This window comes from Narcine bancroftii, chromosome 1, assembly GCF_036971445.1.
Source record: "Narcine bancroftii isolate sNarBan1 chromosome 1, sNarBan1.hap1, whole genome shotgun sequence".
Lineage (NCBI taxonomy): Eukaryota > Metazoa > Chordata > Chondrichthyes > Torpediniformes > Narcinidae > Narcine > Narcine bancroftii.
Window position 1 is genome coordinate 45,998,995 of NC_091469.1, and position 23,803 is coordinate 46,022,797.

Sequence of the window (23,803 nt, forward strand, 5' to 3'; positions counted from 1 at the left end):
AATCAAGGCGAGGAGGGCAATCAAGGCGAGGAGGGCAATCAAGGCGAGGAGGGCAATCAAGGCGAGGAGGGCAATCAAGGCGAGGAGGGCAATCAAGGCGAGGAGGGCAATCAAGGCGAGGAGGGCAATCAAGGCGAGGAGGGCAATCAAGGCGAGGAGGGCAATCAAGGCGAGGAGGGCAATCAAGGCGAGGAGGGCAATCAAGGCGAGGAGGGCAATCAAGGCAAGAGGAGGGCAATCAAGGCGAGGAGGGCAATCAAGGCGAGGAGGGCAATCAAGGCGAGGAGGGCAATCAAGGCGAGGAGGGCATCAAGGCGAGGAGGGCAATCAAGGCGAGGAGGGCAATCAAGGCGAGGAGGGCAATCAAGGCGAGGAGGGAAATCAAGGGAGCAATCAAGGCGAGGAGGGCAATCAAGGCGAGGAGGGCAATCAAGGCGAGGAGGGCAATCAAGGCGAGGAGGGCAATCAAGGCGAGGAGGGCAATCAAGGCGAGGAGGGCAATCAAGGCGAGGAGGGCAATCAAGGCGAGGAGGCAATCAAGGCGAGGAGGGCAATCAGGCGAGGAGGGCAATCAAGGCGAGGAGGGCAATCAAGGCGAGGAGGGCAATCAAGGCGAGGAGGGCAATCAAGGCGAGGAGGGCAATCAAGGCGAGGAGGGCAATCAAGGCGAGGAGGGCAATCAAGGCGAGGAGGGCAATCAAGGCGAGGAGGGCAATCAAGGCGAGGAGGGCAATCAAGGCGAGGAGGGCAATCAAGGCGAGGAGGGCAATCAAGGCGAGGAGGGCAATCAAGGCGAGGAGGGCAATCAAGGCGAGGAGGGCAATCAAGGCGAGGAGGGCAATCAAGGCGAGGAGGGCAATCAAGGCGAGGAGGGCAATCAAGGCGAGGAGGGCAATCAAGGCGAGGAGGGCAATCAAGGCGAGGAGGGCAATCAAGGCGAGGAGGGCAATCAAGGCGAGGAGGGCAATCAAGGCGAGGAGGGCAATCAAGGCGAGGAGGGCAATCAAGGCGAGGAGGGCAATCAAGGCGAGGAGGGCAATCAAGGCGAGGAGGGCAATCAAGGCGAGGAGGGCAATCAAGGCGAGGAGGGCAATCAAGGCGAGGAGGGCAATCAAGGCGAGGAGGGCAATCAAGGCGAGGAGGGCAATCAAGGCGAGGAGGGCAATCAAGGCGAGGAGGGCAATCAAGGCGAGGAGGGCAATCAAGGCGAGGAGGGCAATCAAGGCGAGGAGGGCAATCAAGGCGAGGAGGGCAATCAAGGCGAGGAGGGCAATCAAGGCGAGGAGGGCAATCAAGGCGAGGAGGGCAATCAAGGCGAGGAGGGCAATCAAGGCGAGGAGGGCAATCAAGGCGAGGAGGGCAATCAAGGCGAGGAGGGCAATCAAGGCGAGGAGGGCAATCAAGGCGAGGAGGGCAATCAAGGCGAGGAGGGCAATCAAGGCGAGGAGGGCAATCAAGGCGAGGAGGGCAATCAAGGCGAGGAGGGCAATCAAGGCGAGGAGGGCAATCAAGGCGAGGAGGGCAATCAAGGCGAGGAGGGCAATCAAGGCGAGGAGGGCAATCAAGGCGAGGAGGGCAATCAAGGCGAGGAGGGCAATCAAGGCGAGGAGGGCAATCAAGGCGAGGAGGGCAATCAAGGCGAGGAGGGCAATCAAGGCGAGGAGGGCAATCAAGGCGAGGAGGGCAATCAAGGCGAGGAGGGCAATCAAGGCGAGGAGGGCAATCAAGGCGAGGAGGGCAATCAAGGCGAGGAGGGCAATCAAGGCGAGGAGGGCAATCAAGGCGAGGAGGGCAATCAAGGCGAGGAGGGCAATCAAGGCGAGGAGGGCAATCAAGGCGAGGAGGGCAATCAAGGCGAGGAGGGCAATCAAGGCGAGGAGGGCAATCAAGGCGAGGAGGGCAATCAAGGCGAGGAGGGCAATCAAGGCGAGGAGGGCAATCAAGGCGAGGAGGGCAATCAAGGCGAGGAGGGCAATCAAGGCGAGGAGGGCAATCAAGGCGAGGAGGGCAATCAAGGCGAGGAGGGCAATCAAGGCGAGGAGGGCAATCAAGGCGAGGAGGGCAATCAAGGCGAGGAGGGCAATCAAGGCGAGGAGGGCAATCAAGGCGAGGAGGGCAATCAAGGCGAGGAGGGCAATCAAGGCGAGGAGGGCAATCAAGGCGAGGAGGGCAATCAAGGCGAGGAGGGCAATCAAGGCGAGGAGGGCAATCAAGGCGAGGAGGGCAATCAAGGCGAGGAGGGCAATCAAGGCGAGGAGGGCAATCAAGGCGAGGAGGGCAATCAAGGCGAGGAGGGCAATCAAGGCGAGGAGGGCAATCAAGGCGAGGAGGGCAATCAAGGCGAGGAGGGCAATCAAGGCGAGGAGGGCAATCAAGGCGAGGAGGGCAATCAAGGCGAGGAGGGCAATCAAGGCGAGGAGGGCAATCAAGGCGAGGAGGGCAATCAAGGCGAGGAGGGCAATCAAGGCGAGGAGGGCAATCAAGGCGAGGAGGGCAATCAAGGCGAGGAGGGCAATCAAGGCGAGGAGGGCAATCAAGGCGAGGAGGGCAATCAAGGCGAGGAGGGCAATCAAGGCGAGGAGGGCAATCAAGGCGAGGAGGGCAATCAAGGCGAGGAGGGCAATCAAGGCGAGGAGGGCAATCAAGGCGAGGAGGGCAATCAAGGCGAGGAGGGCAATCAAGGCGAGGAGGGCAATCAAGGCGAGGAGGGCAATCAAGGCGAGGAGGGCAATCAAGGCGAGGAGGGCAATCAAGGCGAGGAGGGCAATCAAGGCGAGGAGGGCAATCAAGGCGAGGAGGGCAATCAAGGCGAGGAGGGCAATCAAGGCGAGGAGGGCAATCAAGGCGAGGAGGGCAATCAAGGCGAGGAGGGCAATCAAGGCGAGGAGGGCAATCAAGGCGAGGAGGGCAATCAAGGCGAGGAGGGCAATCAAGGCGAGGAGGGCAATCAAGGCGAGGAGGGCAATCAAGGCGAGGAGGGCAATCAAGGCGAGGAGGGCAATCAAGGCGAGGAGGGCAATCAAGGCGAGGAGGGCAATCAAGGCGAGGAGGGCAATCAAGGCGAGGAGGGCAATCAAGGCGAGGAGGGCAATCAAGGCGAGGAGGGCAATCAAGGCGAGGAGGGCAATCAAGGCGAGGAGGGCAATCAAGGCGAGGAGGGCAATCAAGGCGAGGAGGGCAATCAAGGCGAGGAGGGCAATCAAGGCGAGGAGGGCAATCAAGGCGAGGAGGGCAATCAAGGCGAGGAGGGCAATCAAGGCGAGGAGGGCAATCAAGGCGAGGAGGGCAATCAAGGCGAGGAGGGCAATCAAGGCGAGGAGGGCAATCAAGGCGAGGAGGGCAATCAAGGCGAGGAGGGCAATCAAGGCGAGGAGGGCAATCAAGGCGAGGAGGGCAATCAAGGCGAGGAGGGCAATCAAGGCGAGGAGGGCAATCAAGGCGAGGAGGGCAATCAAGGCGAGGAGGGCAATCAAGGCGAGGAGGGCAATCAAGGCGAGGAGGGCAATCAAGGCGAGGAGGGCAATCAAGGCGAGGAGGGCAATCAAGGCGAGGAGGGCAATCAAGGCGAGGAGGGCAATCAAGGCGAGGAGGGCAATCAAGGCGAGGAGGGCAATCAAGGCGAGGAGGGCAATCAAGGCGAGGAGGGCAATCAAGGCGAGGAGGGCAATCAAGGCGAGGAGGGCAATCAAGGCGAGGAGGGCAATCAAGGCGAGGAGGGCAATCAAGGCGAGGAGGGCAATCAAGGCGAGGAGGGCAATCAAGGCGAGGAGGGCAATCAAGGCGAGGAGGGCAATCAAGGCGAGGAGGGCAATCAAGGCGAGGAGGGCAATCAAGGCGAGGAGGGCAATCAAGGCGAGGAGGGCAATCAAGGCGAGGAGGGCAATCAAGGCGAGGAGGGCAATCAAGGCGAGGAGGGCAATCAAGGCGAGGAGGGCAATCAAGGCGAGGAGGGCAATCAAGGCGAGGAGGGCAATCAAGGCGAGGAGGGCAATCAAGGCGAGGAGGGCAATCAAGGCGAGGAGGGCAATCAAGGCGAGGAGGGCAATCAAGGCGAGGAGGGCAATCAAGGCGAGGAGGGCAATCAAGGCGAGGAGGGCAATCAAGGCGAGGAGGGCAATCAAGGCGAGGAGGGCAATCAAGGCGAGGAGGGCAATCAAGGCGAGGAGGGCAATCAAGGCGAGGAGGGCAATCAAGGCGAGGAGGGCAATCAAGGCGAGGAGGGCAATCAAGGCGAGGAGGGCAATCAAGGCGAGGAGGGCAATCAAGGCGAGGAGGGCAATCAAGGCGAGGAGGGCAATCAAGGCGAGGAGGGCAATCAAGGCGAGGAGGGCAATCAAGGCGAGGAGGGCAATCAAGGCGAGGAGGGCAATCAAGGCGAGGAGGGCAATCAAGGCGAGGAGGGCAATCAAGGCGAGGAGGGCAATCAAGGCGAGGAGGGCAATCAAGGCGAGGAGGGCAATCAAGGCGAGGAGGGCAATCAAGGCGAGGAGGGCAATCAAGGCGAGGAGGGCAATCAAGGCGAGGAGGGCAATCAAGGCGAGGAGGGCAATCAAGGCGAGGAGGGCAATCAAGGCGAGGAGGGCAATCAAGGCGAGGAGGGCAATCAAGGCGAGGAGGGCAATCAAGGCGAGGAGGGCAATCAAGGCGAGGAGGGCAATCAAGGCGAGGAGGGCAATCAAGGCGAGGAGGGCAATCAAGGCGAGGAGGGCAATCAAGGCGAGGAGGGCAATCAAGGCGAGGAGGGCAATCAAGGCGAGGAGGGCAATCAAGGCGAGGAGGGCAATCAAGGCGAGGAGGGCAATCAAGGCGAGGAGGGCAATCAAGGCGAGGAGGGCAATCAAGGCGAGGAGGGCAATCAAGGCGAGGAGGGCAATCAAGGCGAGGAGGGCAATCAAGGCGAGGAGGGCAATCAAGGCGAGGAGGGCAATCAAGGCGAGGAGGGCAATCAAGGCGAGGAGGGCAATCAAGGCGAGGAGGGCAATCAAGGCGAGGAGGGCAATCAAGGCGAGGAGGGCAATCAAGGCGAGGAGGGCAATCAAGGCGAGGAGGGCAATCAAGGCGAGGAGGGCAATCAAGGCGAGGAGGGCAATCAAGGCGAGGAGGGCAATCAAGGCGAGGAGGGCAATCAAGGCGAGGAGGGCAATCAAGGCGAGGAGGGCAATCAAGGCGAGGAGGGCAATCAAGGCGAGGAGGGCAATCAAGGCGAGGAGGGCAATCAAGGCGAGGAGGGCAATCAAGGCGAGGAGGGCAATCAAGGCGAGGAGGGCAATCAAGGCGAGGAGGGCAATCAAGGCGAGGAGGGCAATCAAGGCGAGGAGGGCAATCAAGGCGAGGAGGGCAATCAAGGCGAGGAGGGCAATCAAGGCGAGGAGGGCAATCAAGGCGAGGAGGGCAATCAAGGCGAGGAGGGCAATCAAGGCGAGGAGGGCAATCAAGGCGAGGAGGGCAATCAAGGCGAGGAGGGCAATCAAGGCGAGGAGGGCAATCAAGGCGAGGAGGGCAATCAAGGCGAGGAGGGCAATCAAGGCGAGGAGGGCAATCAAGGCGAGGAGGGCAATCAAGGCGAGGAGGGCAATCAAGGCGAGGAGGGCAATCAAGGCGAGGAGGGCAATCAAGGCGAGGAGGGCAATCAAGGCGAGGAGGGCAATCAAGGCGAGGAGGGCAATCAAGGCGAGGAGGGCAATCAAGGCGAGGAGGGCAATCAAGGCGAGGAGGGCAATCAAGGCGAGGAGGGCAATCAAGGCGAGGAGGGCAATCAAGGCGAGGAGGGCAATCAAGGCGAGGAGGGCAATCAAGGCGAGGAGGGCAATCAAGGCGAGGAGGGCAATCAAGGCGAGGAGGGCAATCAAGGCGAGGAGGGCAATCAAGGCGAGGAGGGCAATCAAGGCGAGGAGGGCAATCAAGGCGAGGAGGGCAATCAAGGCGAGGAGGGCAATCAAGGCGAGGAGGGCAATCAAGGCGAGGAGGGCAATCAAGGCGAGGAGGGCAATCAAGGCGAGGAGGGCAATCAAGGCGAGGAGGGCAATCAAGGCGAGGAGGGCAATCAAGGCGAGGAGGGCAATCAAGGCGAGGAGGGCAATCAAGGCGAGGAGGGCAATCAAGGCGAGGAGGGCAATCAAGGCGAGGAGGGCAATCAAGGCGAGGAGGGCAATCAAGGCGAGGAGGGCAATCAAGGCGAGGAGGGCAATCAAGGCGAGGAGGGCAATCAAGGCGAGGAGGGCAATCAAGGCGAGGAGGGCAATCAAGGCGAGGAGGGCAGAGAACTGGGAAGAAGGGAGGGTGAAGAGGAGAGCAGGTTAGTAGAAACTAGATGTCCATATTAATGGTATCTGTTTGGAGAGTGCCCAGATAGAAAATCAGGTTGCTCTTCCAATTTGCAGGTTGTTTTGGTGGAATAGTATACAAGGCCATGGACAGGACAAATGTGGTTTACTGCCAGGATGTATAATCACACCACGCACAGCAAGCATAAAATGAATATATGCAAATCCAAGACCTCTCTTGGCAAGAAAGACTTGCTGTGACTGCACAGAGCTTTGGGATCTGGAGTACTATGAATGGGTTTTTTCTCATTTTAGAAGAATATACTTGCCTCAGAGGTGGTGTAATGGCGTGGGGAAATTTCAGGATGTAGGGAATAGAGGAAGAAAACATTGAGACCAAGTTATGATTTAAAAAAAAAAACTGCAACCTCCTGATATTCATATCTACTGTCTTTTGATCGTTCCATTTCTTGCACCAAGGATTCCAGTGCAGTGTTTAAAAATGATGTCATTGTTCCTATATTGGAGCACTGTACAATGTACTAAAGTCTCAATCTATTCTAGAATGTATGCCAGCACCTGCTCCAACTTCCATTTGTTTCACTTTTGATGTGGTGTTAGCTACTGCATTCATGGAATCAAGCAAGCTTTCTGTATTTTGCATCTGGCAAGGTGTTGTACCACCTTGTGATATCCATCTCAATGCCTTTTCAGACTTTTAAGGATTTAAGAATTCCACATTGTGAGAGAATGTTTGGGGTGACCAACTACATTTTTATATGCAAATGATATCTGGGTATGCCGTCTTACTGAAAGGCCTATGTTTGATTTTTGTGATCACATTGCATAGAATGCTGCCTTGTACATGATAGCTTTAGCTAAATTGCAGATTTCAGACCTTTTTGGGTTACCAGTTCATTAACATAACCATTGTACCACAGTTTCCCCGATCCTTCCTGGTGAAGCATCAGTAGAGGATTACAAGCCCAGTCAATTGACAGATGAAATGATTTCGTAGTCTGGCATGTTTAGTTGTGAATGGTGGAAATTGAACATCTATTTCAGAATTTATTGCAATTTGTTTTAATTGTCTGCAGTGTTTAACTTCAGTCAAATTCATTCTGGCTACCTATCACCCCCATCTATTTTTTTGAAGCTTTTCTTGACAAATAATCCATCAAACACTGCTCAGTTTGAGCTCCACAGGCCAGCATGGCTCCATGCCTATTCAGCTTTGGTCCCAATGTTGATTTCCAGAGGTGAGGGCTTGACTGCAAGATCCCTTTGGACTTTGCATTTAGGAACTGTAGTATAATTGATGCCAACTGGTGGTGGTGGGAGGCAAGAAAACTTTATTGATTGTGGCAATATCTAATGTACAGAAAGATGGTTATGGATGAAAGACATAGTGATGGGGCTATACGTCAACTGTGAAGTGCTTTGAGGGGCTGGTCATTGCTTATATTCCATACTACCAGTCAGCCTTGACCCACTCCAATTCACCTACTACTACAATTGGTTCATGGCATACACCACCTCCCTGGTAATGCACCCAGCCTTGGATCACTAGGACATCGAAAATACCCATGTTGTGCTACCACTCTTCATTAACTATAGCTCTACATTCACCACAATAGTGGCAAATAAACATCCCCAAACTCTGACCTCTGCCTCAGCTCCATTCCTCTGCAATTCTATCCACTACTGTTCAGCACTGGACATCATGAGTTCCTTGAGGCAATGATGGGCTAAGCTATTTTTACCTGCTTCAACCCCACAAATGTGCGGAAAAGTCATTGTTATGTACCTGACTCCTGAGATTGTTATGTACCTGACTCCTGAGAAAGTGAAGACCATGCCTACATCTAGTTGATTTGAGCTGAATCATAACGTAAAAAATCACTGTGGACCAGGGGCATAACTGCAACAGCCACATAATTGAGCTTCAGGCATGTTGTACTTTTGTATGTGTGTTTATTTCTAGCAATTATTAAAAGGAGTGGTATGTCAGATGCTGAAGGATTTTGTATTCCAAGGCTCCTACTAGTTTTGGCCAAATAGGGTATTTTTGCAGCTGTTTGGGATTCTGTATGGAATTTGCTACTGAAATATTTCTTTTGTTCCAGTGGTACTACTGATAACCACTTTGCCATTAAGTTTTATATGTGCCATTTATTTTATAGTCTGGACCTGGTGTCTGGCATATAAACTAATCCCAACTGTCTGGACATGCTCTCTATACCTTTATTCGCCATCTTTTGTTTCTGTCTAAATGCCTCTGAAATGCAGCTAATCATAACTCCTTCTATCACCTCTCATTGTCTGTGTTTCATTAAAAAAAATGTGCATCAAGTTTCTTGTCATCTGATTATACATGTACAATCCAACAAAACAAGGACTCTACAGACCATGGTGCATGCACAAAATCACACAACATAGATGATCAAAATAAATAGATACAAATATTTGGGATAATTTACACAGGTACAGGATATTGTTCATCATTTTCACAGTCAGCTATTCCCCAGCTCGACAGACCTCATTTTGATGCTCCTGTACTACTTTCTTGATGCTAATAAGTTGAAGATGCTGTATGAAAGGTGGAAAGGGTCTTTTGTAATTCCTTCCTTTTGTATTTCTAAATAGGGCTATCTGGATAACACTCCCAGTAAATGTTATCTCTAGAGGAAAGGGAGACCTCTGTGATCTTGGGTGTTTTGATGATCTATGTGTAGATTTCTGGTTTGATGCTTCACAGCTACCAAACCAGACACAGCCCTCAATTGTTGCCAAGCTGGTAGCCTTGCCTTCCTCAGCCTTAAGAAGTATGGGTGCTGTTGCACCTTCCTGACAAATGAGGAGGTGTGGCAAGTTCAGGATCTGTCATCCCTTGCATGCATTCCAAGGAACTTTGTGCTCTCCACTTTTACCATGATTGAACCACTAATGTGTAGTAGAGAAACGTTGACCTTCAAACTTTCCCAGTCTACCTAAAGTGACAGGTTTACAACAAAATGACAGTACTGCCATAGTTGCTGTCACAGCAGCGCTGCCACTGATGTGCGTGGACCCATGGGAGTGGAGTCACAACACTATTCCACAAGGTCCCATTACATGGTGCTATTGCCCTCAGCTCTGTACAGGCTTTAAATAGCCAATTAAAAAAAAAAAATCCTGCAACTATGGTCTGTGTCCCAAGATGATGATGATGCCTATTCTGAACAGTGTACTTAGAGGGATTGCTAACACTAGAAGAGCAGTGGACTGGCACAGGGTATCAGAATTGGGGAGAACAAGAGAAGTATGGGAGATTACCCGACAGTGACCACAGCAGTGGCCTGGAAGGGCCTCAGTGGCTAAAGGTCAAAGGACCCGCTAAGGCTGCTGGAGACTTGTGGTGAAAGGACTGGCTCTGTGAACCAGGTGTTGGAACCAGGATTCAAGTGGATGCTGAAGGCAAGAATGGCTCCTGAAGGGCCTTGGGCACTGAAGCATTCCTGATTGTATCGGCGGTTTGGATCTGGAGCTCGGGTTGCTGATGGTTTGAACATGCGTGTGTGCAGCTGTGGGAGCACTGGAAGTGAATCCACAGGCACTCAATGTCTCAGAAGGGATTCTCTTTTGCCTCTCTTCCTTTTATTGATAGGGGTACCGGGCAATGCTCATGGTGACCCTTAGTTTGCCATACAGGAGGCAAAGGTTAAAGTATATTACAATTTTGATGTATTATGTGACAATAAAATGGAACCTTGAACCTTAAAATCTATGCCATTGGGTATTTGACTTTTTTCACCTGAAGAAAAATAATACTACCACGTCCGTGCCTCTCTTAATTTTGTACATTGTATTTCTATCCAGTTGTTCCTCAGTCTCCAACATTCCAGTAAAAACAGAGTCTACAACATATCCTATTTTGCCATCCACTTGATCATAAAAGAAGTTGCTATGCCTTTTTGAAGCATTTCAATTTCTTGCCAAAGGGCAGGCAGCACGCTCAGTGTACAAATTTTCCATTTGAAGTTTGGTGCCACTGACTTGTGATGCCTTCATTTAGCAAGAGTCTGCGGTGTCATTAGGTTTTGATCCTCCACAGCAAACAGTCAGGATGGTTACTGCTCAATAAGGGCTTTCAGTTGCCAAGTGGCTCATGTCTTTGCTGGATACAAGATCTGCCTGCATGCAACACAATTCTTGCTGCCACAGAAAATGTGATAGTGCATCACACTAATATGCTGAAATGTATATATTTCAGTACTGGGACAACTGTGAAGAACTTTTGATAATCTGAATGGCAGCTGCAAGATGTATGACCACACTACAACACAACAAAAACTGAAAAATGCTGATAACTTTCAACAGGTCAGGCAAACATCGATGGAATGAAAAAGTGCAAATGTTTCAGATTCAAGACTCTTCATCAAAACCAAGAAAAAGAAAAATATTGTTTTCAGTTTGAGAGTGGATGGGATGATTAGAAAGAAGGTAATGTATCTGATAATTTGATCGTTTTGTTGCGTACCTTTGGTTTGCCCACTACAATAGCAGGGACCTCCCAGTGGCCAACCATTTCAATTTTACACCCCATTCCCACAGCGACATATCTGTCCATGGCCTCGTTCCTCAAATTTGCTGGTAGCCTGGGTTTGGCAGTGCCCCCAGGACCTACTATTCTATCTGGGCACTCTCCAACTGGATGCCTTTGACTGACCTCTCTGGTTTCTGGTTCCACCCTCTCTTCCCTATCCCTCTGGCTTTTTTTCCTCCAAACCCCTTCTTTCTCCTTTCAGAAAGCTATCACAGATAGGAAAGCTTTTTTACTTTTCTGCCCTCCCACCCATATCCACCTGTGGGTCCGCACTCCTCCCCCACTCCCTACTGTTTTAATCAGGCACCTGCCTACTTTTTGCTCATGCCTTGAGCCCAAAACATTGGTTATGTATATTTATCTTTACTCCATAAAGAAAGCTGCGTGACTTGCTGAGTTTCTCCAGCATTTTTGTGTAAAATGTACCTGATGAAGTGAGATGGTTGAATTAATGTGGCATGTAGATACTCATTATGCTTTGTGTGATGTATTGCTCGTACCTGTAGTATGTAAAGCTTTCCCATAGGCCAAGGGTATTACTAATCGGGAAAGGAAAAGCCAAGCTAAAATCACAGATGGGTGATGACTAGAAATAGCTAGTTGTGATACAGACAGAAAGAACAAGCAAGTTATCTGCACTTGGAGAATTGAACATAGTGTACAGAATGCTGCAATATGCCCAGATGGAAGAAAAGGTATTGTTCCTCAAACTTGTCTTTAGCATCTGTAATAATCCTGCGCTGCATAGATGTTTTTATTTAATGGAGTCAATGATGATCTTCCAAAGGTAACTTCTCAGTGAGCCAAGTAAAATGTTGATCTGTTGTAATACCCTGCAGGCCTCTTGACATATGAATCTACACTCAAATAAACTCTCAGCTTGTATGAAAATTGAGCAAATTCTACTGGTATAAACTGAAATTTTTGCCCAGCATTGGTCCTACTAAAAGTGAATGGAGATTCTGTGTCTTCCATGCAAATGACGGTAATCCTGTCTTCAGAAGTTGGTACTTGGGCTACTCTGTTTTCTCTTTACCCTGGCTTCACATTTGTTTGTGTGTTTTTGATTGTAGGTAGGTGAACGACAGAAATGTATCTGATGATGCTGATGCTGGGAAATGAGACCATTCAGTTTTCAGGCTCCTACTAACTGTACAGAGTGAAGTTTCCAAGTGTACATAGATCATTAGAACAATACAGCACATTACAGGCCTTTCAGCCCTCGATGTTGTGCTGACCTATATATTCCTTCCTTTTTTTTAGAAAAAGTACTAAACCTTCCCTACACCTCTTTCTTTCATCCATGTGTCTAAGAGTCTCTTAAATGCCCCCAATGTTTCAGCCTCCACTGCCATCCCTGGCAAGGCATTCCAGGCACCCATAACTCTGTGCATTTTTTTAAAAAAAAGCTTACCCTTGATGTCTCCCCTAAACTTCCCTCCCTTAACTTTGTACATGTGTACTCTGGTGTTTGCTGATCATGCCCTAGGAAACAGGTACTGGCTGTCCACCATATCTGTGACTTTCGTAATCTTGTAGACCTCAATCAAGTCTCCTTTCAACCTTCTACGCTTCAAACAGAAATGACCCAACTATGCTAACCTTGCCTCCTAAGACTTGTTATAAACGGAGAAATTATATCCCTTCTATTTTCCTGATTCTCCAAGTCTTCAGCTATAATTTCCTATGTGGGGTGTGGTTTATCCACATGGAAAATTATTATAATGCCTTTCCTTGCTACCTTTTTATTTATGTGGCCACCACCTGCTGCAGTTCTATTATGCACTCCCTTAAAATGGTGTAACTGGCTTTCAGTGATGCTATGCACTCAGGATAGTTGCTCCATTTACCCAATGAAGCACATGACTAGTTCTGTTTATGCCAGGTAACACTTTCTGCATTGAATGATCCCAGCCGAGTTATCAGGAGCTCTATTTTTGGGGGGGCAGGCTGTACAAATTGGCTCCATCTTCCTCTTCCCTCCACCTTGCCTGCTTCCACTTTCTTCCCCATCTCTTTTTGATTTAGTGCAAGATGTAGCTGGGTCATTGTAGAATCTGTCAACCTTTTCACCACTATGTGAAGGAACCTAAATTAACTCAATTCTGATTACAGCTGGCAAGATTGTCTGTCTTGATTTATAAGGCTCACAAAATGATATCACTTTAATATGAATGTTTGAGATGCTCTCAGGAAAAATATTCAGTCTCTGGGCTTGCAGCTTATCAGATTTAAATCTAGCGGCTTTGAACACTCACGTGATCAAATAAGCCATCTCTTGTGTATAGTATGTAGTTTGGAATTGTGCCTTGGCAAGAGGCATCTACATGCTCAACGCATGTTTGCTTGGGGGAATGCCAAGGACCTCCTACAGCTCTCTCCTCCTCCGCCTGCTTTTCTGTCATGTGCCGTGACACTGGGTGACAGTCCCAGTGTTTGGATTATAAAAGTGCAGAGCTTTGCTCTCTGCTTTCCCTGACAGCCACACTCTGAGGTTTAAGAATCTTTACAGAACAGCTGAGGAGGAAAAGGTTTGGGATACAGCCAGCATATTTTAAACGCTGTGCTGGTATATTTCTGCCTCTGATCAACTTGTTGAGCTTGACCCTACAGATTGCATTGGTCTTTACAAAGAGACGGTAAGGCAGCTACCCCAAACTTTTCTGCTTTCTTTACAAAAGGTATATTACTTCTGCCAAGTGAATTATGATATTATAAATCAATTAAGCCAGCATTTTTTTAAATTATTATGTTGTCTACACTGTTTTTTAATGAAAATATTGTAAGTATAGTCCTTTGGCTTAGCTGATTTTTGTCATTGACCTAATTTATTTTCACATTGGTCTACCTGCACATTTCAATGCCTAATGCAGACAAAAGATAAGTTAATTTATTGGCTTGAATTTTGCCTTCAACTGTAAAGGAATAGTTTTTGCTATTGGCCCCTCAAAGTGGTCTCCAGGTACCTGGTGGGCCCTGTAACATTTTTGTTGTTTCCCTTGCCACCCTGTTTTCACCTTGACCTTTTTCTGTTCCCTACGCCGCCCCCCCCCCCCCCTCCCTGTGTACACACTGACATTACCTTCGGTATGCACCACCACTGCATGCTTTGTAGCATCCAGGGGGAAGGGTGCCCAACAGGTTGGATTTAAAATTTGTAAAAGTGAAGCATAAAAATATTAAGCATGCAATATAGTTAATTTAAAACTAAAAAAAACAAAGTGAAATTGAGAGGTTTGCTAGTGGTTAAAGTTAAAGCTGAAACACCAGAGTTTACTCTTTTTTAAAAAAAAAAGTGTACATTGCTATTAGTTTGAGTCTTTTGTGATGGGTTTAGCAGTAGCGGTGACTATTACATAGTCTGAAAAGTTTTTCTCAGCTGATTCAATACATTTCAACATCTTCAGTGGATTTCACAAGAAGAGTGTAAAGTGTAGCTGATTGACTATTTGGAGGACAGGGTATCGCTGACAGCAATTTTCCAATTCACTCATTTTACAATGAATCAGCAGACATTAACTTTTGCCAGTTTTATTCAGGGTTGTCTGTGAAATTATTTGCAGTCACAAATTTTGGGATGATATTTAATTATTTGACCTTTTCAATGTGTACTTCTAGATTGATTTTATTGTAGAACTAGAGTTTTTTTCTCGCCATCGGGGTGGATTTAACTTTGAAAGTAAAAAATTGCAGAATTTTTTTCAGTAGTGAAGAATGATTTGGGAATTGTAAATTTGTATTCCCTCACAATTCATTGTGGCAACTGTGCCTATCCTGTTAACGTTGTATAGGAACATGCCTATGGGGTTGGTAGGCGTGGAGATGATTGCAGTGACTCAAGAACCGATTGGAAATCAGCTACATATGGCCCTTACTTTTGGACTTTGAAAATAAATTTGTAGCTGCCAACTGTAATAGTTTATCTTCTGAGTTTTGTCCATGAGTCATCTCTGTTGCATTTTCAATGGCTGTATCAGTTTTTGAATAATTGTGCAATGGCATTTTGGAGAAAATGCACAAAATCCAAGATAGTGTTTCTTTCATGTTTATTTCAAAACTTTAATTTTTTTGGATAAAACTTTAAATATAAGAATTTTTCTTTTTGCTTCTCTTAATGTTTCAAACACAGTTTAAAAATTCTTCTGGCCACTGGGCACAGTCAGCAGTCTGGTCTCCCTCATAATCATCAATTAGTATAAAATTCTCAAAATAAATCTGGCAAATGATTACACAATTTATTCATTGAGACACATCTTATTAAAATATGCTGCACCTAAATAAAATTGGTTCAGCATATTGGTATTGCCTTTGTTGTAGGAGGTGGTCTTGTTTACCGGTGGTTATAAATGCATCTACTGATCAGTATATAGCATTAGCAGTAGAATTTGAATGGTGTGGGAACCTGTAACTGCAGATTTTTTAAAGTTTATTAATATTAAGATATTTCTGTAAAAGAACAATGTTTATACTGGGAATTATTCCAGGGGCATTTACATCTGGAGTAGCCTATTCTATCCAAATGCTCCTATTTTTAAATGAGAGGATTATTGATTGTAATTTTATTTGTATTGCCTTTTGGCACTGTCTCACAATCTATCTAATCAAACCACTAAATCATGGGTCAATGGTTGTACTGTCCTCCATCAGAAGCTTATGAGTTTGAATCCCACTCTGGATGTAATTCAGGCTGGTTCTTTAGTATACTCTTCATCCAGCAATTAACTGTCAGAGGTGCTGAGTTTCAGTTGAGTTGTTAACCATGAGCTGCAATGGCCATCTCCTTCTGCCTTATTGCGTTTAAGTAAAATATTGCATGGCACTACATTAGAAGTTGAATACTACCACATTCTGAAACATTAGGGGAATTTAGACAAATACAGGGATGGAAGAAAAATAGAGGGTTATGGGGTAGGGAAAGTTTAGTATTTTAAGGAATAATATATGTCAGCGTAACATTGAGGGCTGAAGGGCTTGTACTGTGCTGTAGTGTTCTATGTTACTTCATCTTCCTATGTAATCGCTTGCTTTCTTTGCAAAGCTTTTTTAGAAATCCTTTTGGCTTTGTACTATCTTGATGGGGGGGAAAAAAGAGACAAATTGGAGCAAGAATGAAAGAAAATAGGAAGATCCTCTTCAAGCCTGCCCAGCTGTTCAATATGATCACAGTTGATCTAGACCAGTGATTTTTCAAACTTTTTCTTTCCACTCACATACCACCTTAAGTAGACCCTATTGTCATAGGTGCTCTGTGATTAGTAAGGGATGGCTTAAGGTGGTATATGAGTGGAAAGAAAAAGTTTGAAAACCATTGACCTCAATTCCTCATTCATGGCAGTTCCACACAAACCTCAGTTCCTTGATTCTTTAAACATGGATCTATCTTCACTTTGAAAATCTCCAATAATAATCTTCACCATCTTTGGCAGAAAATTCCAGAGATTCAAAAACTTCAAAGAAAAGATATTGCTCACACTCCATTTTAAATAATGTTCCCTTGTTTGTGACTCTCTGAGTGAGAACATCTCAACATTAACCCTGTCACACACAATCTATTTATATCCTTAAGCAGAATCACTGTCTTTCATAAGATGTCTTGCCTATTTTCATATTATCAGAAAACTTGGAAACCTTGGGTTTTTTTTCTCTTCTAGGTTATTGATGTAAATAATTGGAAGGTCGAGAACAAATCTTGGAAATATTCTACTAGTGACAGGAGTAGGCTGGAACCAATCAAGCTTCCTCTAACATTCAATGACTGAGATTTCAGCCGTAAACTGCCTACTCCTTTTACCCCTAATTCTAGTTTTCTCATCTACAACAAGCATTATTTTAGACCCTTATCCCACCCCAATCTAATCTGTAAAGATTCTTTTATTTAAAAAAAAACTTGTTTCATTGAGATTGCCTATTGAATTTTGACAAGGTAAGGAATAGTCTTCTCAATCTCCTATGGAATCTGCCACCTCAGGATCTGGTAGAGAGAATCAGGACTGTGTTCCTTCTTTGCCAAGTGTTATCCTTTCATAGATGTGCAATTTAAGAAAAGCACAATTGTATATCATGTTCCAAGTGTGATCTCAGCAAGGGCCCTTAGAATAACATTACAACATCCTTAGACTTGTTCCTAAATGTTCTTGCAATAAATGCAGACATGCATTTCTAGTTAACCTGATTGATTTGTAGGCTGCTTTTAGTGAACATTAACAATTTTCAATCTCTCACCATTTAAAAAAAAATGCCAATCATTTGTACTTGTATTTAGTTTGCTTACTTTAATCCTCGTGAAGCTATTTGCATTCCCACTTAGTTTGAATATCATTGGAAATGTTACATTTCGTCCACTTAACCAAATTGTCAAAAATCTTGACTTGAAATATCTCACTAGTCACAGCTGGAGAAGAAACTGTTTATTCCTACTTTATTGTCTTCATTTGATTGACCATCTCAGATCCAATTGGTTCCCAGTTGATCAATAGGGGGCATTCACATTGCCCCAATTTCTAGGTTCTCTAACCTTGATTCCACATGGATGATTGGCAACCTTTTTTAAAAAACCTTTCTGAGGTTTAAATACATTAAATGGGTTTACCCTTCATCTACTTCAAAAGATATACTCTGGTACCCTCCAATAACTCTGCCAAATGTAATTTTTCTTTTGTAAATCCATGCTTACTTTGCTTATTCATCTTTTTTTGAGTTTTTTTTATATTGAATGTTTTCTACATATCAGGTTTCTGGCTTCATGCTTGCAGTAGTGAGATCACACCTGCTACCCTCCAATCACAGGAACCATTTCTGTGTCATTACAATTTTTGACTATAGCCAGAATATTCACTTGTTTAATATGTGGAAAACCTGACATTTAAATGCAGGTTTGTTCTGATTCTTTAGTCTTCAGTATTGTTAATTAAAAACTCTAATTGTTGTGGAAGTGTACTTCTAGAGGCTGACTTTTTGTCTCACATGGCAAGCCATGCAAATCAATTTGCTTGCATAATATCTATCTATATTCTGTCCTTTTAATTCTGTATAATTGTTGCCAAAATGTCTTTAGTGCATCTCTATGTACAGTTTGTTCTTTTAGGTTCTCTTTGTCACAGGTGCTCCTGTTCCTGCTGTTGTATTTCTTATTTTCTTTCTCATTAACCCTTGGAGTTCTAGCTGTAGATATTTCATTGGAAGCTTAACGTACCACTAGCACTCATTAGTGAACAATCAAGATTTAATTTATCCCCATGTTTTTTAAATGTCATATAACATAAAATTGCTTTTGTCTGCTGTAAGGCAGATTTGCCATTGGCGGAAATTGCATGAAGTGCCTCTTACAGTCAGAGAAAGAGAAGCAAAAGACTTCCCTCCAGAGACCGAGTGTCCACAGGTTTGCCTCCAGCGCTCCTGCAGCTTCCGCAGCCACACAGTCTAGTCCAAACCATCTGCAACCCGAGCTCCAGATTCAAACCTCTGATGCCATCAGGAACCCTTCAACACCTTCAGTACTCTCTTGCATCAGATTCCATTACCTGGTACCCCTTCAGCCAGTTTTGAACCAGTCTCCAGAAGCCCACAGTCTCCGTGGGTTCATCGGCTCGAGTCACCAACAACTGCCGCCTGTGTGGGTCGTTCAGCAGCAGAACCCCTCACTGGTCTGCCACTGTGGTCACCGTCCCGTGAGTAGTCTCTTCTGCTTCTCCTTCTCAGATAGGGGGGTCTCCCCATTTTCTGGTGCACTGAGCCAGTCCTCCCCTGGAGTCTGGAACCCCTTGTGGTTGTTGTCAATGATGGGTGCCATTTTGGGTCAAACACAACAGTTGAGGAATTTTAAATAATAAAACTATAGTTAGTTCCTTTAATGGGCCATTCAAAGCCTGTACGGAGCTGATGGTAGTCAGACTGGGCAGTTGGACCCTGCGGGAACACTGTGCCTCCGCTCCCCACTCTCCGCAGATCCACACCAACAGCAGCTCTACAGTTGCAGCAGTTCTGGCAGTGTCACCAATTCCCCCCCCCCCCCCCCCCCTTAATTTAATTGTGAATCTCCTTTCCTGAGATGTCTCAGATATTTCAACAAATTAAAAACTTTTAGCATAATTTTACTTCACAACTCGCTGGGGCAAATTGTAGGCCCTTTTTTGGTAAAATAATTTGCTGAGCAGTATGCTGTATACTTACTGTTCCTTCAAGACCTTTGCTTTCTGGGTGCTTTTGTTTTATTTTGAATAATTGATTTGCTGACTTAAAAACTCCTGCAAAGGAAATTGAGGAAAAGGACACAAGCTCTGTTATAGCGCATTGTTAACCAAATCTGTTTTTGCAAAACATGGAATCATTTAACCCACACATGTCAAACTCTGGCCCGCGGGCCAAATTTGGCCCGCGATATAATTATATTTGGCCCGCAAGATCATATCAAAAATGTATTAGAGGTGGCCCGCTGGCCGCCGCGCCAGTATAGCGCATGCACAGTAACCGCTGTGTCCCAGGGTGAGAGAGAGAGAGAGAAAAATCCTGGTCCTTGAAAAGTAGTGGTGGGTGGTTTTATAAACACGCTGTCGTGTCCCCCCCCGCCCACCCCCCCACCGCAGCGCGGCCTGGCCGGTGTCAGGGGAAGCCAAGGCCGCTTCCCAGCGCCCGGAACCCCAGTGGCACAGCGTTTCTTGGAGCTGCAGATGGAGTCGGGACACCAGAGGGAAGATTGGGGCTCCCCGCCGGGCGATGGGGGCGCCGGCTGCTCTGCGCCTTCCCACCGGACCAGCGGCGGGTGCCCGGAGTACACGTGGAGAGCGAGGCTGTTCGGGCAGGAAGGATGGAACCCCCCGCCAATCTCCTGCTGCTGTTGGTGTGGATCTGCGGAGAGTGGCGTGAGCTGGATCGGAATTAGCCGCGCTCACCTGCTCCTCCACCGCTGACTGGGATCCCAGCGCGGTCCTCAGCGCGGAAACTGCACTGGAAAGGTCCTGGGACACCGGCACGGAAAGAAGAGCAGGGTCCGTAGAACATTACAGATCAGAAACAGGCCCTTCGGCCCTTTGACTCTACCTCGTGAAAACCCAACACTGGAGAAACTCAGCGGGTTAAACCGTATCCTTTATCCAGCAGAGAGGTACCTGACAATGTTTGGCCCTTGATCCCCCTCATCAATGTATGAGCGAAAGTCTGTGGTTCTCGTAAAAACACCAGAAGGTAGAAACTCAGCAGGTCAAAGGGGGTCCGGGAGAAACTCAGCAGGTCAAAGGGGGATCTGAGAGAAACTCAGCAGGTCAAAGGGGGGTCCGAGAGAAACTCAGCAGGTCAAGGGGGAGGGGTCCGGGAGAAACTCAGAAGGTCAAGGGGAGGGTGTCCGGGGAAACTCAGCAGGTCAAGGGGGGTCCGGGAGAAACTCAGCAGGTCAAGGGAAGTCTGGGAGAAACTCAGCAGGTCAAGGGGGGTCCGGGAGAAACTCAGCAGGTCAAGGGGATTCCGGCAGAATCTCAGCAGGTCAAGGGGGGTCCGGGAGAAACTCAGCAGGTCAAGGGGGGTCCGGCAGAAACTCGGGGGGGGCCTGACCTCGCCAGGACCGTTGCCCACTCCCCCTCCCTGCCGCAGGCCGACCCGCGACTCACGGTGACGGGGCTGCTGATCCGCCGAGATGTCGGCCTGCAGCGAGAGCCGATGCCCCCGCACTGTCGTTGTCCAACCCGATCGCCCGCAAACCCCGCCCTCCCGCACACAGGCCTGAGTAAGTATTATGAACTTTAATCTCAGGATAAAACGATCTTCCAATGGTTTCATGTCACAGTGATAAATATATTCCTGGTTAAAAATGGTCCTGCACCTGGATACAAGCTCATTAGGCATAAAACTTGAAAAGTGTGTAAATCAAAGGATATCTGTACCAATGGAAAAAGGGCATGGCAAATAACCCTGCTAGAGTTCATGCCCACAATCAGATTGTTTCAGGAATTATGTTATTCTCCCACATTCTCAATAGCCCTCAGATTTTGCTATTCGACAGCACACTAGCAACATTTGACAAATCCTCTATAGATAAATATTATTTATTGAATATTTTATTTCTCATTTGTTAATGCTTCTGGAAAGAGTTTATCCAAAACTATTATGAAACATTTATTTTAATAAGAAAAAGTTTAACATTACATATGTTGAAAGAAGAGAAAACATGCAGATGTTGTTGAAAATTTTCAATAAATATTTAGTTCGGCCCTCGACTTAGTCCAAGTTTTTAATTTTGGCCCTCCGTGAACTTGAGTTTGACACCCCTGATTTAACCCTTTAGAGTAAAATTCCCATGTCATTTAAAAGGAATATTGTACACCTAAATTAGATACTGAGCTGGATGAGAAGATGTTGCAACATTTGCTCAGAGAGATTTTCAGAAATAAATACGTGCTGCGGGCTGCTAGCAATTTGTGGTCAAAGGACTCTCATCAGTGTGCATACTGCTGGATACTGGCTTGAGACTGGCTGAAGGGATGCTAGGTATTGGAACCAGGAGGCAAGAGGCTGCTGAGGGCAGGAGGGTCTCCTGAGGAGCGTCAGGTGCTGAAGGCATCCTGAGCATTCAATGGTTTGGATCTGGAGCTCAGGTGGCTGATGGTTTGGATTGAAGTCCTTGTGGCTATAGAGGCTATTGGGAGTGCTGGAGGCAAATCCATGGACACCTAGTGCTGAAGGGATTCCCTTTTGCTTCTCTTTCTTTGGCTGTAAGGGGTGCCAGGGAATTTCTGCTGATGGTGAATCTTTGTCTGCCTTGTGCCAGACTAAATGCTATTTTGTGTAATATTACATCTGTTTTATTAAATTACAAAAAAAATCTTGAATTGGAAGATTAAGGAAGCAAATTCCAGAGTTTGTAGCTAGTGTAGATGTGGAAGGAAAACCAATTAGGAACAGCAAGATGCTGTTGAAGTCTTATGTAGGCCTGGAGAAAAGTTTGAAGATGGAGGGGGAAAAGGTCCTAAAAGACTTTGAAAAGTGGGATGTGAATTTCACAATCTGTATCTTTACCATTGTAGAGAATTGTATCTTGGAAAATGCGACAACAAACAATTTGGTGATTATTTTAATTTTTGTCCTGTGTTCTTTCCGGGCAAGTTGACCCGTACTTAAGTACAGAATTTATGTTACAGGGAAAAAATACAATTTGGGGCGAAAAAAAAAATCATTGCAAAGGCCATGATGAAGTAGATTTTTTTAGATAAGAGATTGTCTTATGAGAGATCCCAGTGTTGGATATGATGGAGTCTGTTGAATTCTGAATGAAGTTTTGTTGTGTAGGAGATTCAGCCTGGGACAGTACAAGTGTATAGACTGGTGATGCATGGAAAGGTTTCATACTTTTTTTAAATTTGGAACTCCTGTTACTTCCAGCACCACTCTCCCCATTCCCACTCTACTTGCATTAGTGTTTAAATCCAATTGTTATCAGATTATGATCAAAGCAAAAAAAAAATCATTTGAAGGTCTTCAAACATTAATTTCTCCCATTCTCTTTTTTGCTGATTTTTTTTTTTCCTTCCCCCACCCCCACCTTTTGCTGTAGCCTAATTAACTTTGTTCATTTCTATTGTGCATTCAACAACCAGCGCTGCAGGTGTGGCCTACAATGCTGGCCAGTTTCCATTGTAACTCCTTTTGGGTTTGGATATATTCTATGACACTTTGCCTGAGAACGTCTTCATGCTATTCCTTTGGACATTCTCTGCCCTCTTAAGATAAATGAGACATCAAGCACCCATTGTTCCGTTGTCTCCAAAAAATATTTGTGGGAAGTGAATGTGCTACAAAGCCCTAAGGGTTAACAGCGATGAAATTATTTTGCACAAAAAATTCAGATTTTAATGATCAGAACCAATCCATTTCCAAACCCAATAAAGGCTATTGTGTATTTGATGTTTGCCAGTCTCTTTGCAATGTCTGGTTGCTGCTCTATAGACAGAAATCAATGATAAATATAGCTGATTATAATCTTAAATTTTGATCCTCCATCAGAGACTACAGTATGAAAATCAACAAAAAATTTAATTCCCTCTTGCCTTCTAAACATTTTTTTAATTGAGACTTGTTTAAAATTTGTGAAAGATTTGGAATTCCAATGTTTTTTGATTTATCATTTGTTCCCGACAAATATCATTTCCTTTTGAAAGTGTCGAAAGCAGCATGTGAGAATCCTAATGATAAAACATTAAATTATGCAAGAGATTGAACAAAAGACTAAATGCAGATTTTGTTGCCTATTGTAACTTGTTTGTTTTTGTATTAAAACCCCACATTCTTGCCTTTATCCACTAATGGATTTCTGGAACAGTCTTTTTACTATGTGTATGAATGCTGCTTCAGCACCAGTCACATTAATTGATTGGATTTAACAAGAAGTTTGCAGAAATTCTGAATTGCATCCATGGCTTCACTCATTCTATTGGGCAGAAGTCAGCTGTGCCATAATTGCTTTTTTAAAGCCAACTCTCGTTGTCTTTATAATTTTTGATTTACCATTGGGGTTGAATTTGTTCAGGGATTTTACCTTGATGCTGTTTGTGGTGTTTTGCAATCTACTCGCTGCTACAGTTCTCTAAATCGAAGAATTTCAAAGTCGATCGTTCGCTGGGTAGTTCTCTTAACTGCAGTACGCACGATACTCTTTAAACTGTGCAAGGAATTCTGGAAAAGCAGTGTTTTGTTCTTTTGAATTGGATATGAACAATGAACAGAACAATTTTCCAATGGCAACCCTAGTGAGATTCCGGATTGGTTCTTGCTGAATTTTGAAATGCTGGTATTTAGCTGCAGAAACTGAAGCCTCGGCTTCCATGCACATGCCATGAAAACTGAAAATCTGGGACTTGCTGCAAGATATAGAATGTCCCATCTGGGTAGTCTCTGTTTGGATTCTGTACAGAGGGAGCTGGCAAAGGATCCAAATCATTTAATAATAGTGTGCTTTGTAAATAAAACTTTA

General features: G+C 46.3%; 1 protein-coding gene across 5 annotated transcripts in view; it reads left to right on the forward strand.

Annotated features, from left to right (window-relative positions):
• The window catches only part of slc20a2 (solute carrier family 20 member 2), a 114,839-nt gene that overhangs the window by 48,762 nt on the left and 42,274 nt on the right, over positions 1-23,803 (forward strand). For 2 of the 5 annotated variants that reach the window (XM_069925637.1, XM_069925674.1), the window contains exon 1: positions 13,278-13,487. The exons of 2 other annotated variants lie outside the window; for them this stretch is intronic. The gene's annotated coding sequence lies outside the window, so the exon portion shown is untranslated. Of the gene's footprint in view, positions 1-10,645; positions 10,746-13,277; positions 13,488-23,803 lie in introns of those variants that run through there. One more of the 5 variants, XM_069925658.1, reaches the window with a different exon arrangement.